Genomic DNA, 12,794 nt, shown 5'->3' with positions numbered 1-12,794 from the left:
ACTCTAGACCTTACTTGTAAAGCAGGGAGAAATTAGATGTTTCTTTGTGCATTAAAACACTGGTAATGGCATAGTTTGAGCACTTCATTAGGGACTTTAAAAGTCTTCAAGTAGTCTAGGAGCTTGACCACGCTGGTTTTCCCATAAAGGCTCTCTTCAATCTATCAAAGGCACCTTGACAAGACTATTCAGTTTCATGCTCTATTCTTTGTCAACAAGTCAACGGGAGGTGCAAAAATTAGAGAATCCCCTTTGGATGAACCGTCAATAATTACGACAATAAAGGCTGCAATTATATGATTTCTTTTTTTTATGGTGGATTGCATTCTGGATAGATTTTACCTTTTTTTGTGTCCATCCATTGCTAACCATGTCCAACTCAGTAGTTGAAGAAGTTGATCTTTTATTAGCTAAAGAGACACCTCCCTTTTTTTTTATATAAAAATTATTTTCTTTTAATACTTGATGAACTGTTCGTACTAAACTGTTCGTAATTGTCTATTCCTGCTGTTTTGACCCCAAGGGACTCATCCGCCGTTATGTTTTGCTAGTCAGGTAGTCATCCACCTGTAACAAGAAGCTTTCAATGGCCTTATTGACTCGACTTTTGTTCAATGTAGCAGGCGGTAGCACATCAATGCTTGATGGTCATCCGAAGTTCCCCTACTTTAGTCTCTAAAGTGGTAACTATTGTAGCCAACACCATCAACTGACCCTCTAACTTCGATCTATTCGCTCGAAGTGCTGTTTAAAGTACTCAATTAATTTTATTACTCATTGCTTGCTCATGCATGGTGACATCTATCATTAGCTTGTGCAGTATTTCGACAGGTTCATTTGGTCATGGGATGAGTTTGTATACTCAAAACATATGCTCTTGCCTTTGGTGTTTTGCATATTGTATTGGGATGCAAGGACAAATTTCTTGATCTCAGCACATTTGTGTGTCGTCGAGCACTCGAATCATTTTTTTTTTTACTTCCGTTTTTCTTTGGTCTCTGCGGCATGGTAGCCCTCGTGACCATTGTAAGCTTTGTGTGCTAGTAAGTTTGCATATTACTTAAAAGAACACAAGTGCATAAAGAAAAGAAAAGAAGGAAGAGGGATTGGTAAGTGAGTTTTTTCATTGTTTCCAAGGGGGTTGGACCAATGATTGGGGCAGTGAGTGGTAATCAGTTCTCATTTTGAATCCTTTAAGCATTAAATTCCTTGTGATATAAACTGGGGGTCATTGGTATGCAAGTTGAGGCATAGTAAAGCATAGAGCATAGTAAGGGTAGCATCTAAAAGCACATTGTCCTTTAAGAAGAACAAGGAATTGGGCGGGAGCTTCAGCTCTTCTTTCGAAGATAGGATGAAATACTTTTCACACTTAGAAGTTGAGTTCTTTCATCAGCTTGAAATAACATCACATGAAGGCCTAGGTGAGGAAGACTCTGCCGCCCTTAGCTCTGATACCTTGTTAGCCATCATCCGCTTACTTCCACTTGTTATGAGAAATACTCACCCAAACACACTGCCCTAACCCAGTTAGAGCGGCCCTCACCAACCGAAATGCCTTCTTGCATCGCTAACCCCCTTGTGCCCTCCCAATTCCATTATTTAAAGCCATTTTTCTGGGTCTGACCTGTAGACCCGATTCTAGAACCGACCAGGCACCTAGGTCAAGAGAACTTTTTACTAATTCAAGAGAATTCCTAGTACAAAGTTTGGCACGACGCAGGGAAGGGTACTCAAAGTAAAACAAAGGGAAAGCAGACAGAGGAAATACCTATGTTGTTGGCTACTTTCCTAAACTAACATTTCCACTTTCCCTATTGGCAATTGGTCCGCTTGTTTTAAAATGTTAGTCGCTTCCTTTTTTTCCCCCGGCACCATGGGTTATTTTTGTACAGGAAAAGGGCGTTTAACATAAGCATGGATGTGTTCAGGACTAATTTGAATTTCTAATAAGATTTTATGAGCTGAAAAAGTTTGGACCAATGTTTTTAAATCTCCGTCCGTTGATTTTAAGTCATCTCTATACATCAGCAGCCAATCTGGCCTCTGATCCATACAGATCACAACACATCTCATTGGTAGCCTACAAGGACATTACTTATAGGCTAACGACATTGATTGGAAATTTGCGGTCCATGGGCGGCTGTGCATGGCTAAAGTTTTGAACATTTTGGAAGGAGAAGAGCAAATTAGAGGAGGTAAACCCCTGTATGAGAGGGTATACAAAACCATTTTTGGGGTTTCTTTTAGGTTTTATATTGACATCCCATTTTGATGACCTCATCTTCTAGCTCGATGTTATATACACATATATGGTAGATATTTAAGTTAGTTTTTAGGGTCCTAACATGAAATTGCATTTCTGGAGTTATTCTTCATAGATTAGCTTTCAATTCATCCGTATCGGTTTTTCCTTTTTTTACATCCAAAATCATCTTTTGTCCGCTTTTGGTCAAAATTTGCTGTTTTTGTCAGTCAATTCAATGATTCCTTAACAAAAGATTGGTCTCGATCAAATCAATCCACTTTGTTTTGACTAACAAAAAAGAAGGAAGTGTTTGGAAACACGCAAGGGAAAAGATAAGCTTGACAAGAAGCTAATAAAACGGTGCTTATTGCCAAAAAAGGACCCTTTTCTGTAATGGTCAGAAGCGATGGATAACATGCTAAACTGCATAAATTGGATCCAAACTAAATTGTTTGAAAATGTTAAGTAGTAAAATTTTATTTTTTGAACACTTTTGAGGACCTTGACCCCAGCCAGCCCCTGCCTCCACCCTTTCCCAAACCGATCATACCGAGCCTGGCAAGCTGCTAGGTGCATACAAGAAGGCCAATGAGTGGAGCTTTTCCATGCTACACTTCAAACTAGACCTGGATATGAAGGAAACAAAACAATGAGAGGTTATCAAACAACTAGATGTGAAGTATTCCCCGAGAAGCATAGCTAGCTGGTCAGACTGGTAGGTTGGTGAAATTCTAGTCATTAGTTTGATTCCTATGTAGTGCTCTTTGCCTTGACTACAAACAGTGGATGTGTAATACTTGTTGGAACATGGCCATGAGTTGACTTCAAAAGGTATGCCCATGAGTTGCCTCCATGAGGTGCATCCAAGAGGTGTCTTCAAGGGATACCTCTAAGAGATGTGTCCACTGCTGGGCTGTGGAGGGGAAACCAAGGAGTCTATAAATATACTAAGAGCCCAATCAAATAGAGATTGCGATGCTAAGTCCTAAAGGCTACCTGAAGCAAACCCCATAAACAACAATCACTCGCCATTTCTGCTAATCTATCTTTTCATATGTTGTCTTCTTGTGTATTATTATCCTTGTAGGTTTGTGGTTAAACTGTCTCGCCACATCAAGTTCGCTGGTGGAACCAAAAGTTCCAACAATACTCTAGTTGATAGGTGTATTGCTTGTACCTAGGTCTCGAAGCACCCCTAGACCTGGGCATAAGGAGAAACAAGGAGGGGGCTTCGGCCTCTTTCTACATATATCATGATAGGGCTCACTTAGCATCTAAGCAATTGTCATTGAAAGTGGTCATTCAAGAAACAACCCAATATCAAACTTATCATATATTAGAAGGGGTGTGGAAATAGAAGAATTCTTTCGTATTTACACTATGAAAATGACAAAAGGAAGAACTTTGTTACTTATTCTTTGACATGAAAGAGTATGTTTCGAATCTAGAGTACTTCACCTCTATAGTTAAGGGTGGGTGTCGGGCCGGGCTGCCACCGGGTACCCGGCCCAGTCGGGCCCGGGTCCTGGCCTGGAAAACCGGGTCCCGGGCCGGGCCCGGCCGGTCCGATCCGGCCCGTTACATATTTAAAAATATATATATTTTTAAATTTTTTAAATTTAATAATATATATTTTATTATTAAAAAACAAATTGTATATAATAAAAATTTATTTTATAATTTTAAATTATGTTTTTATTGTTAACTGGGCCGGCCCGGGTCGGGCCCGGGCCAGGACCCGGGATATCGGGCCGAGCCCGGGCCAGCCCAGCCCGATGCCCACCCCTATCTATAGTGGCCTATGAGCATTTTGGCTCCTTCTCGCTTGGTGTCATGACTTTATCAGCTCCTTGAGATCCCATCATTTTTCTTACATGTTTGTTTCAGAAATAAAAATAACAAAGAGGAAAGAAATGATTGAATGATTGTTCAAACTATAGCAGAACACAGACTAGCTAAGATGCCTCAATGACATGACTGCAGTTCTCTTTCTATCTACATAGAACTTTCTATCTACATAGAACTTTCTATCTACATTAATTTGCCAATTTATCAGTTAAAAATTAATAATCTAGAAAATCATTAAGTCAATAATAGAGCATGCACTCATGCTTTTGATGTTAATAATGATGTTTTACAAGATAAGAGACAAAGGTAGTCATCCAACCTATAGATATGCAGTTATATATGTTGCACTACCTTTTTATCCATTGGTAGAGCTGATCATGAACCACTACCAGTAGTTGAGTGTTAATGATGCAGAGTTGGACCAGTGTACTCATCTTTAGTTCTGTGTCTCAGGTCTCACCTTTGCGCTTCAGGGCACACCATGATACCTCAACAGTGGAATCCTCTACAGATTTGGAGCACAGTTGAGACGAGGCACCTCTACATCAGTCCTCGAGGCAAACAAAGTGACAACCACGGTGCACATATAGTCCTTTTTCAACTTAGTCTACTTGACTTGTGATTTTGGATTATATATTGTTTTTGGATTTTTTTGGTACTTATATTCAGTTTGTATATGTTTGTGCATATAGTCCTTTTTCAACTTAGTGTACTTGACTTGTGATTTTGGATTATATACTGTTTTTGGATTTTTTTGGTACTTATATTCAGTTTGTATATGTTTGTATACATTCGGATCTAGGTTATGCGTTAGGGACTTGACCTGTAACAACCCGACCTAGTTCTAGGCTCGAACCCCTGGTTTGGTGGATCCCAACCTGCCCTTTACCAGTTTCGGTTCCGACCCTAAAAAGAATAGGAACCAGGACAATCATCTCATTAATGACCCTCTTTTATAAGACCTTAAAGATCTCTTATAATCTTCAATACGGGGCTAAACTTATGGGGTGTTACAATCCACCCCCCTTAAGGCACACGCGTCTACGCATATGGAACCCCAGGTCCAAGTGTTGAACTAGCTCTGATATCACTATAACAACACGACCCACTTCTAGACTTATGAGGTGTTACATGATCCGAGACCCTCATTCATCAATATAAATGGGCAATGAACTTATTTGTCTTTAGTTGAAGTTGTTGAAGAAAGTAAATTTTTTCCTTTAATGCTCTTTATTTCCAAGCTCAAGTTTCATATCTTTACTTTTTGTTATTGTTACTGCACTTTATGTTTACTTGAAATAAGTAATAGTTGTAGAAAGTTTTGAATTGTTGTTTCTGCAAGCTGAGCTATATCAATTGGTATCAGAACGATGTATCATTTTCAATCACCTCTTTCCAATTGTGCAGCAAAAGATTGTGCAGTTACAAAAAAAGAAAGCTGCAGAAGACAACGAATCAGCAACTACAAAAGGGCATAGTCAGAAGACTCAGAACAGTCAGTTGTATACCCCACTACTCATTCTGAATCCACCATGGAAGCAATGTTTCTAAGGACTTCATTGTCAGACTTCCCAAAATAGTTTGTGAAGTGGACTCAATCATGGTGGTTGCAGACATATTTTCAAAAATGTTTATTTTTGTAACTTGCAAGCAGTCGACAGCGTCACTGGTTGCATCTTACTATTTCAAGGAATATTGTGTGGTTTCATGGTCTTCTTTGTTCAATCACATTGGATCGAGATACAAGGTTTTTGAGTAATTTTTTGTGTTCACTGTGGTCTCTACTAAAGGCTAAACTTTTGTTTAGTAGTGCTTTCTACCCACAAACCGATGGCCAAAATGAGGTAGTCAATCAAACTTTAATAAACTTATTAGGTGTCTTAAAACCTTGGACTTAGTGCTGCCTCGAGCTGAGTTTCTATACAATAATTTAGTCAACCATTTCACTGGGAAGACTCCTTTTCAAGTGGTGTACAGTCAGTTCTCGAACCATGTTGTTGATTTATACGCATTACCCAATGTTGGAAAACACGCGCTTGCAGCAAATGATGCTATTGAGTATATGCATGTATCCATAGTCAAGTTAAACAGAAGCTCTCATAAGAGCTATGAAACCTACAAATCCTACGTTGTCAGGGTCATCGAGACATCAACTTTGAAGTAGGTCAACGAGTCTGAGTTTACCTATGTCCTGAATGATGTCCTGTCGGTACTTATAATAAGTTACAACCATTTCCACATGCTTTGTTGTCTAGAAAAAAAAAATGTGTCTATGCTTGAGCTTCTCAAGGATTGGCAAATCTCACCATTCTTCAATGTATCTAACTTGTTTCCTACAATGGTAACAACAATTCGTCGACTTCCCTCCAACTAGGAGAGAATGATGCAGAGCAAGACCAGACCTGTCATGTATCCGGCTCTACTTCCATGCCTCAGGTCTCACGATCGCGAGACCTCGCCAATGGAATTCCTTACAAATTTAGAGCATAGTCGAGACAAGGCACGTATGCGAATGAAGGGACAACTGCGATGCACATATAGTCCTTTGTCAGGTTAGTCTACTTGTGATTTTGGATTATATATTGTTTTAGGATCTGTTTTGTACTTATTCAGTTTGTATATGTTTGGATTCATTCAGATCTAGGTCATGTATTCTGGACTTGACCTAATACCTTTATTTGTCTTTAGTTGAAGTTCTTGAAGAAAGTAAATGTTTTTCTTTTAATGCTTTTTGCTTTCAAGCGTTCAGTTTCTTGTCTTTATTTTCATTGTCGTTATTTCACCTTACATCTAATTCAAAAAAGTAGTAGTTGTAGAAAGTTCTGAATTGTCGTTTCTACAAGTTGGACTTCCATCAGTTAAGGTGTAGTGTACATTAGAATTGATGTGCTTGATTTGCTAGCTCTTCTTATACTATTTTAAATTGCATATACACAAGGTGTTTAAGGCATCAAAACTCTGGGTAGCTATGGAGTTTGGTCAAGATCTTCCAAGAACATAAACCAATTAATTTATATCATCAGGTTAGTGAAATCTGAAAAACCATTATAATAACTAATTATGACACCAATAAAAATTCATGTGCGAGTAATAAAATTCATTTCTATTCTTTATGAATGTTGTTAAGTTTCCACATTCCTCTTTGATTACTGCAGTTGCTTGTGATACTTCTATAATTGTTTTAGTTAGTTTTGCATGGTGAGGTAGGATGTTGTATAGAACATTTGGTTTAACACCAATCTCCATTTTGATCTCGTCCCATGACATTAGAATATGTATTAGTTCTATGAACTACATCTGTTGCCCTCATTGAAAGTTGGGCAAGCTGCATTTTGGATGCAGTTTGGAATACATTAATATGCATATATATAAAATGAAAAAAGTAAACAATGTCAAAAGAAAACTTGAAACTTAAAATTACATGTGCAGCTTTTCTATTTACATATTGTTCGTTTCTTGCATGTATGTCGATAATAACATATTTTCGGTTGCTCTGGCCCCACCCAACCATTGCATGAGAAAAGAAAATTCATTTTCATTTTTATCATGTATGTGCATAAATATAATAGTGCAGTTATATGACACCTCCTTTTACAATATCAATTGAAGAAGAAAGGCACAAGTAAGCAGCGCTTGTAGTGGTGAATGTATTGGTAAACAAATCAGAATCTAAATATGAATTAGATTTGGACTCACTATTTAGTTTAGGGGGCGTTTGATGCAATGGAAATCAAGAATTGCAGACATTTTGCTGGAAATAAGTTTCTTGGAAAAAAGGAATTGGAAAAAAGTTTCTACTTCCCATTTGGATGTGTGTTTGATGACTGAGAAATAAATTTCTAGAAATTTATTTCTCAGTTTGATTAAAAAGAAATATGTTTCTGGTTAAGATGAAGAAGGAAGGAATAAGGGTGATCATGTTTCTAGTTAAGATGAAGAAGGACAGAAGAAGGGTGATCGGTGAATTGTCGCAAAACTTTCTCTCTCCCCTCTCCGGCTAAGCTATGAAGGGGTTGCTGCCTCTCTCAATTTGCCGCCGTCATAGGTGAGAGCTCTCTCCCTCTTTCTCAAGATTGAGCACCGCCGGCTCTTCTCTCTACCCATCCGGCAGCCCTCGCCCCTCTTTCTTTCTCTGTCACTGCCCTGTTTGTGCTGCAAACGGGGCCCAGACGTTCGGCAGTGCGCTCTGGTTATCCGCCGGGAAGCTTTGGTCATCCACGGGTGAGCTTTTACTCCGTCGCTCTTTCCTCTTTCCTTTCCTTTTGTCCTCTTCCCCTTCTTCCCCTCTTCTCCTTCCCTCCTTGCCGTGCCCTCCTCCCCTTCTTCCCCTCTTCTCCTTCCCTCTTCGCCGTGCCCTCCTCCCCTTCTTCCCCTCTTCCCCTCTTCTCCTTCCCTCCTCGCCGTGCCCTCCTCCCCTTCTTCCCCTCTTCCCCTCTTCTCCTTCCCTCCTCGCCATGCCCTCTTCCCCTCTTCTCCTTCCCTCCTCGCCGTGCCCTCTTCTCCTTCCCTCCTTCCCTTCTTCCTCCTTCCTCCTTCCTTCCTCCTCCCTTCTTCTCCTTCCCTTCTTCCCTTCTTCTTCCTCCATTCTTCTTCCTTCCCTTCCCTTCCTCCTCCCTTCTTCTTCATTCCCTTCCTTCCTTCCTCAAAAGATAAAAAAAAAAATTTCCAAAAAAATTTTTCCACCCCTCTGGCTGGAAAAAAATTTTTGGAAATGTTTTTCGGTTTTGTTAACACCCCAAATTTTTCCACATCAAAATTGAAGCAATGTAAAAATTTCACAAAAGAATTGTGAAAATTTACAATTTCAAATCTAAAGAACAATTAGATTCAAATCGTGAATTTAACCCGAGACACGAATCCCAATGCAAGATTACAAATCCAAATCCAATTGCAAAATACAAATTTTGACTTAGATCCAAGAATTAGATCTAATTCAGTCTAGAATGCTACGTGGGACCCACGTGTGGGCCCCACCTAGCCCGTATGGTCAAGAGCCCCCCAGGGGCCACGCCCCCTCCATGTCAAAAAAATAAATAAATAAATAAATATTTTCTCTCAAATTAATTGAAGAAAAGTCATTTTCAAGAAAAAATAAAGGAGAAACCTAGGAAAAGAGAGACATTTATGTCTCTCTCTCTTCTTTAACCAGGTCCTCCTTAAAGAAAAAAATCATTTTTAAGGAAGCAATTACTAGACTGATCAAACTCACCTAACCTACTTAATCCAGGTAGGTTTGACCCGGGTGCACCCAAATGTGGTGCCAATTCCAGCTAGGTTCGGTCACCACGGGCTCAACACAATCAAAACGTAAGTCTGTCTCATGATCCAATTAATGGACAAAAATAGACTTTGACCGAACCAAACCCACTTTGACTAAACTCAGTCAAAGTACAATTTAGCTCAATTAAGAGCTTTCTTGATCCAAATTTATCAAATTACCTCAAATAAAGTCAAACTACTCGCAAATGAGTTTTGACTTTGGTCAATTGGTCGAAATTGATCAATTTGGATAATTTTGCCCTTCTGCGTCAAATTAAGATTAAAAAGCCTAAATTGGTTTATGAAAGGCAAATAAACATTTGAATTTGTCAAATGCATGAATCAAATACCAAATTTAAATTGAATTTCTCAAGTGAAAGTTTGATTAAGTTGAAATCCATTTTCAATCAAGTTTTAGACAAAAATACCCTTTTCGAACCAAATTTGATAAAATTTTTAAATTTTATTAAAATTTAAATTGAATTATCATAATTCAATGGTATTTGGAGCTTAGTAACTAGGTTTTAACCTTACAAGCTCGATTTCAAACAAAAGATAAATAAATAGTACAAAATAAGGGCAAAACCCTGTGCAAGGGCATTTTCATCCAAAATTTTGGTCAAGATGGTCACCTAGGTCTGAACCCATGTTGACCAAACCTAGCCCAGCCCACCTAGCTCGTGGAAATGGGCTGAGAAATGGTCAATTAGAGCCTTTAAAGCCTATTTAACTCATTTTACAAGTCTCCAAGGTCTTAAGCAAGTTCCCAAGGTGAGTTAAGAAGGTGGTTGAACCCACCTCCTCCTCTATATAAACCTCCCTTTGGCCACCAAGGGGGAGGACAAAATTTTGGAGCACTCTATCAAATTGCTGCAGCCAAGGAGCTAGGAGGGAGAAGCTAAGGAAGAGAGAAGATGTTCGTCCAAGCCCTCTTCCCCTTTTTCTCCCTTTCTCTTCTTCACTTTCTTCTATTCTCCCCATTGATTTTACTAAGTTAGGGTGCTTAAGTGAACCCTTACTTAGGATTTTCGTGGTGAGAAGCCTTCTTTACCACTCCAAATTCCAGCAAGCAAGCTATTTTTTATTCTAGCTTTGCTAAGCTTGAATCCACGGTTGGATTCTTGCTTAGGATTGCTTGAGTTAGAAAACAAGTGAAGACGAAGGACAAACATCAAGACCGACCACAAGGTAGGTGATTTTAACTCACTTCTCTTCTACTTTAGCTTATTGTTGATTTATTTTAATTCCAGCAATTCGTGGGAGGGTTTATTTTCATTTCCTTACGGCTGCGAATGATGTCCAGCTAAGGGAAACCTACGCTTCAATGTACATGTTAATGCATAATGCATGCATATGTCGATTTTTCTTAAATATGGACCCAAGTATCAAATTTTGAAATGGGCCCCAAGGCCACGTCCCTTTCAAAGGAACCAACTTAATACCATTTTGAACTCCCTACCATGAGAGAATCCCACGGTGAGAGAGTGATTTTGCTGCACCATGTATGATGAAAATGCCTATAAGGGATGGATATGTTCTTATGAATGTGATCCACCCTTGCATGGCGAAATGATGGACGAATAAGCTTGAGAATTGTTTTATTTTCTTTCTTATTCACAGTCATTTTGATTCATGTCTTTCAATTTAATTAATCAAGGGTAGTAGGGAAGATTTGAAACAAGTTTTCAATCTTCCTACATAAAAGAACACAGCCATGAATCATCATGATTCATGAGTCATGCGGTCCCTTGATAAAATTTCATTTTGAAGACGAATGTATGTATATATATATACGTTGTTATATATATACATACATGTGTCCAATCTCTTGTTGAAAATCATTTTTCTTCTCTTAAAATCAGGTTGGAATACGTTTCCAAACTGGTTTTTAGGAAGGATGATCGTTTTGATTGATTTTCATAGTGCAAGGCTATGAAATCATTTTCATTTCATTTTTACTTAATTTCAGCAAACCAATACGTAAGATGTATGTATGTTGTTGAAATCAGACCATGTTTCATAGGAATTGGTTTAAGAATATCAAAATTTACATATTTGAAAGGCCAATTATCCTAGAATCATCCAAAAAGAGTTGATAATCTCATTACTATCAAATCTGGAATTTGAATCTATTTGAAAGACTTGTCATTTCCATCTAAGAAACAAGATATTTATTGGAATCAATGTCCACAATTTTCAGCTATTTAAATCAACACAAGGTCTGATTTTTAGCTATTTTGAAACGAAAGTGGATGTCATCCACGTCTCCCATCCATTTCAAAGATTGAACTTGACATCATTTATATATTTTCATCATTTTGATAATTTTATGTCAAACCTCAAGCTTATGGACTACATCTCTGATTCATGTGCTTAATCATACAATGAGCACATATAGAGAAAGTCCTACATTTTAATCAATCTTCATGCATAGATTGTATGACGTGCAATATGGACTTTGAGAGATTATGAGAGAGTGAATAATGTATGTTTCATATGAATGAATCTTGAGGGATTATGAGAGAGAGAAGAATGAATGTTCCATATAGTTTCCCTTCTCGTTTCATGCATTCACTTTTACTCAAAATCAATAGCACCACATGCACATTCCCAAGAAATTAAGTGATTCAAATTTAAGTTGCAAAAAGTGACCAAGTCATATTGCAATGAGAATTTGTAAACCTCACTTAACTTCAAAAGAAAGCACAAGCAATGCATTCATAATCTTTTGGCCAAAATGCATTTGAAAAACAACATGTTTTCTAACAATTTAGAACCTATGTTCTTTCAAAAGAATGAATTGTACAAATCACATGATTTGACAAAAGAAGAGTTCAAAATCAATTTTGATCATAAGATGATCATCATCATCTAGAGTTCACAACAAAGAACTCAATTCCAAATCTTCAAAATCCTCAAGAATTATGTGTTTCAAATAACACCAAAACAAAGGTTTTTAAACCAACTTGAAAACCCCCAATATTCAAATTCATTTATTAAAAAAAAAAAAGAATTTCGTTTCTTGAATCCAAAACCACAATACATAAGCATATAGGATTTGCATCAATAACTCGTATATGATCCAAATGATCCTTAGTCCTTGGTCTAATTACCCCTGTTAAAGGCGGCAAGAACGGTTGGACCTCGTACCGACGGGCGGATCCCTTTCTCTTGAAAATTTTCTCAAAACCCCAATTTTAAAAGAATTTTGCTTACTCGCATTTCGACCTCCTTGAAAAAGGAGTGGGGTGCGAACAGATGGCACGCCCAGTGGGACCCGTCATTGTTTGTCTAAGGACTTATTTGGATCATATGTGAGTTATTTTCACCAATGTCGGACATCAATTGCACAAAAAAAAATTTCGCGAAAATGCATACCGACATGATGTAGTGTACATTGAGGAGATTTCATGAACCTCTTTCATTTCAATTTATCATA

This window comes from Nymphaea colorata, chromosome 7 (genome assembly GCF_008831285.2).
Source record: "Nymphaea colorata isolate Beijing-Zhang1983 chromosome 7, ASM883128v2, whole genome shotgun sequence".
NCBI classification, from domain to species: domain Eukaryota; kingdom Viridiplantae; phylum Streptophyta; class Magnoliopsida; order Nymphaeales; family Nymphaeaceae; genus Nymphaea; species Nymphaea colorata.
Note: the sequence above shows the minus strand (reverse complement) of the source record.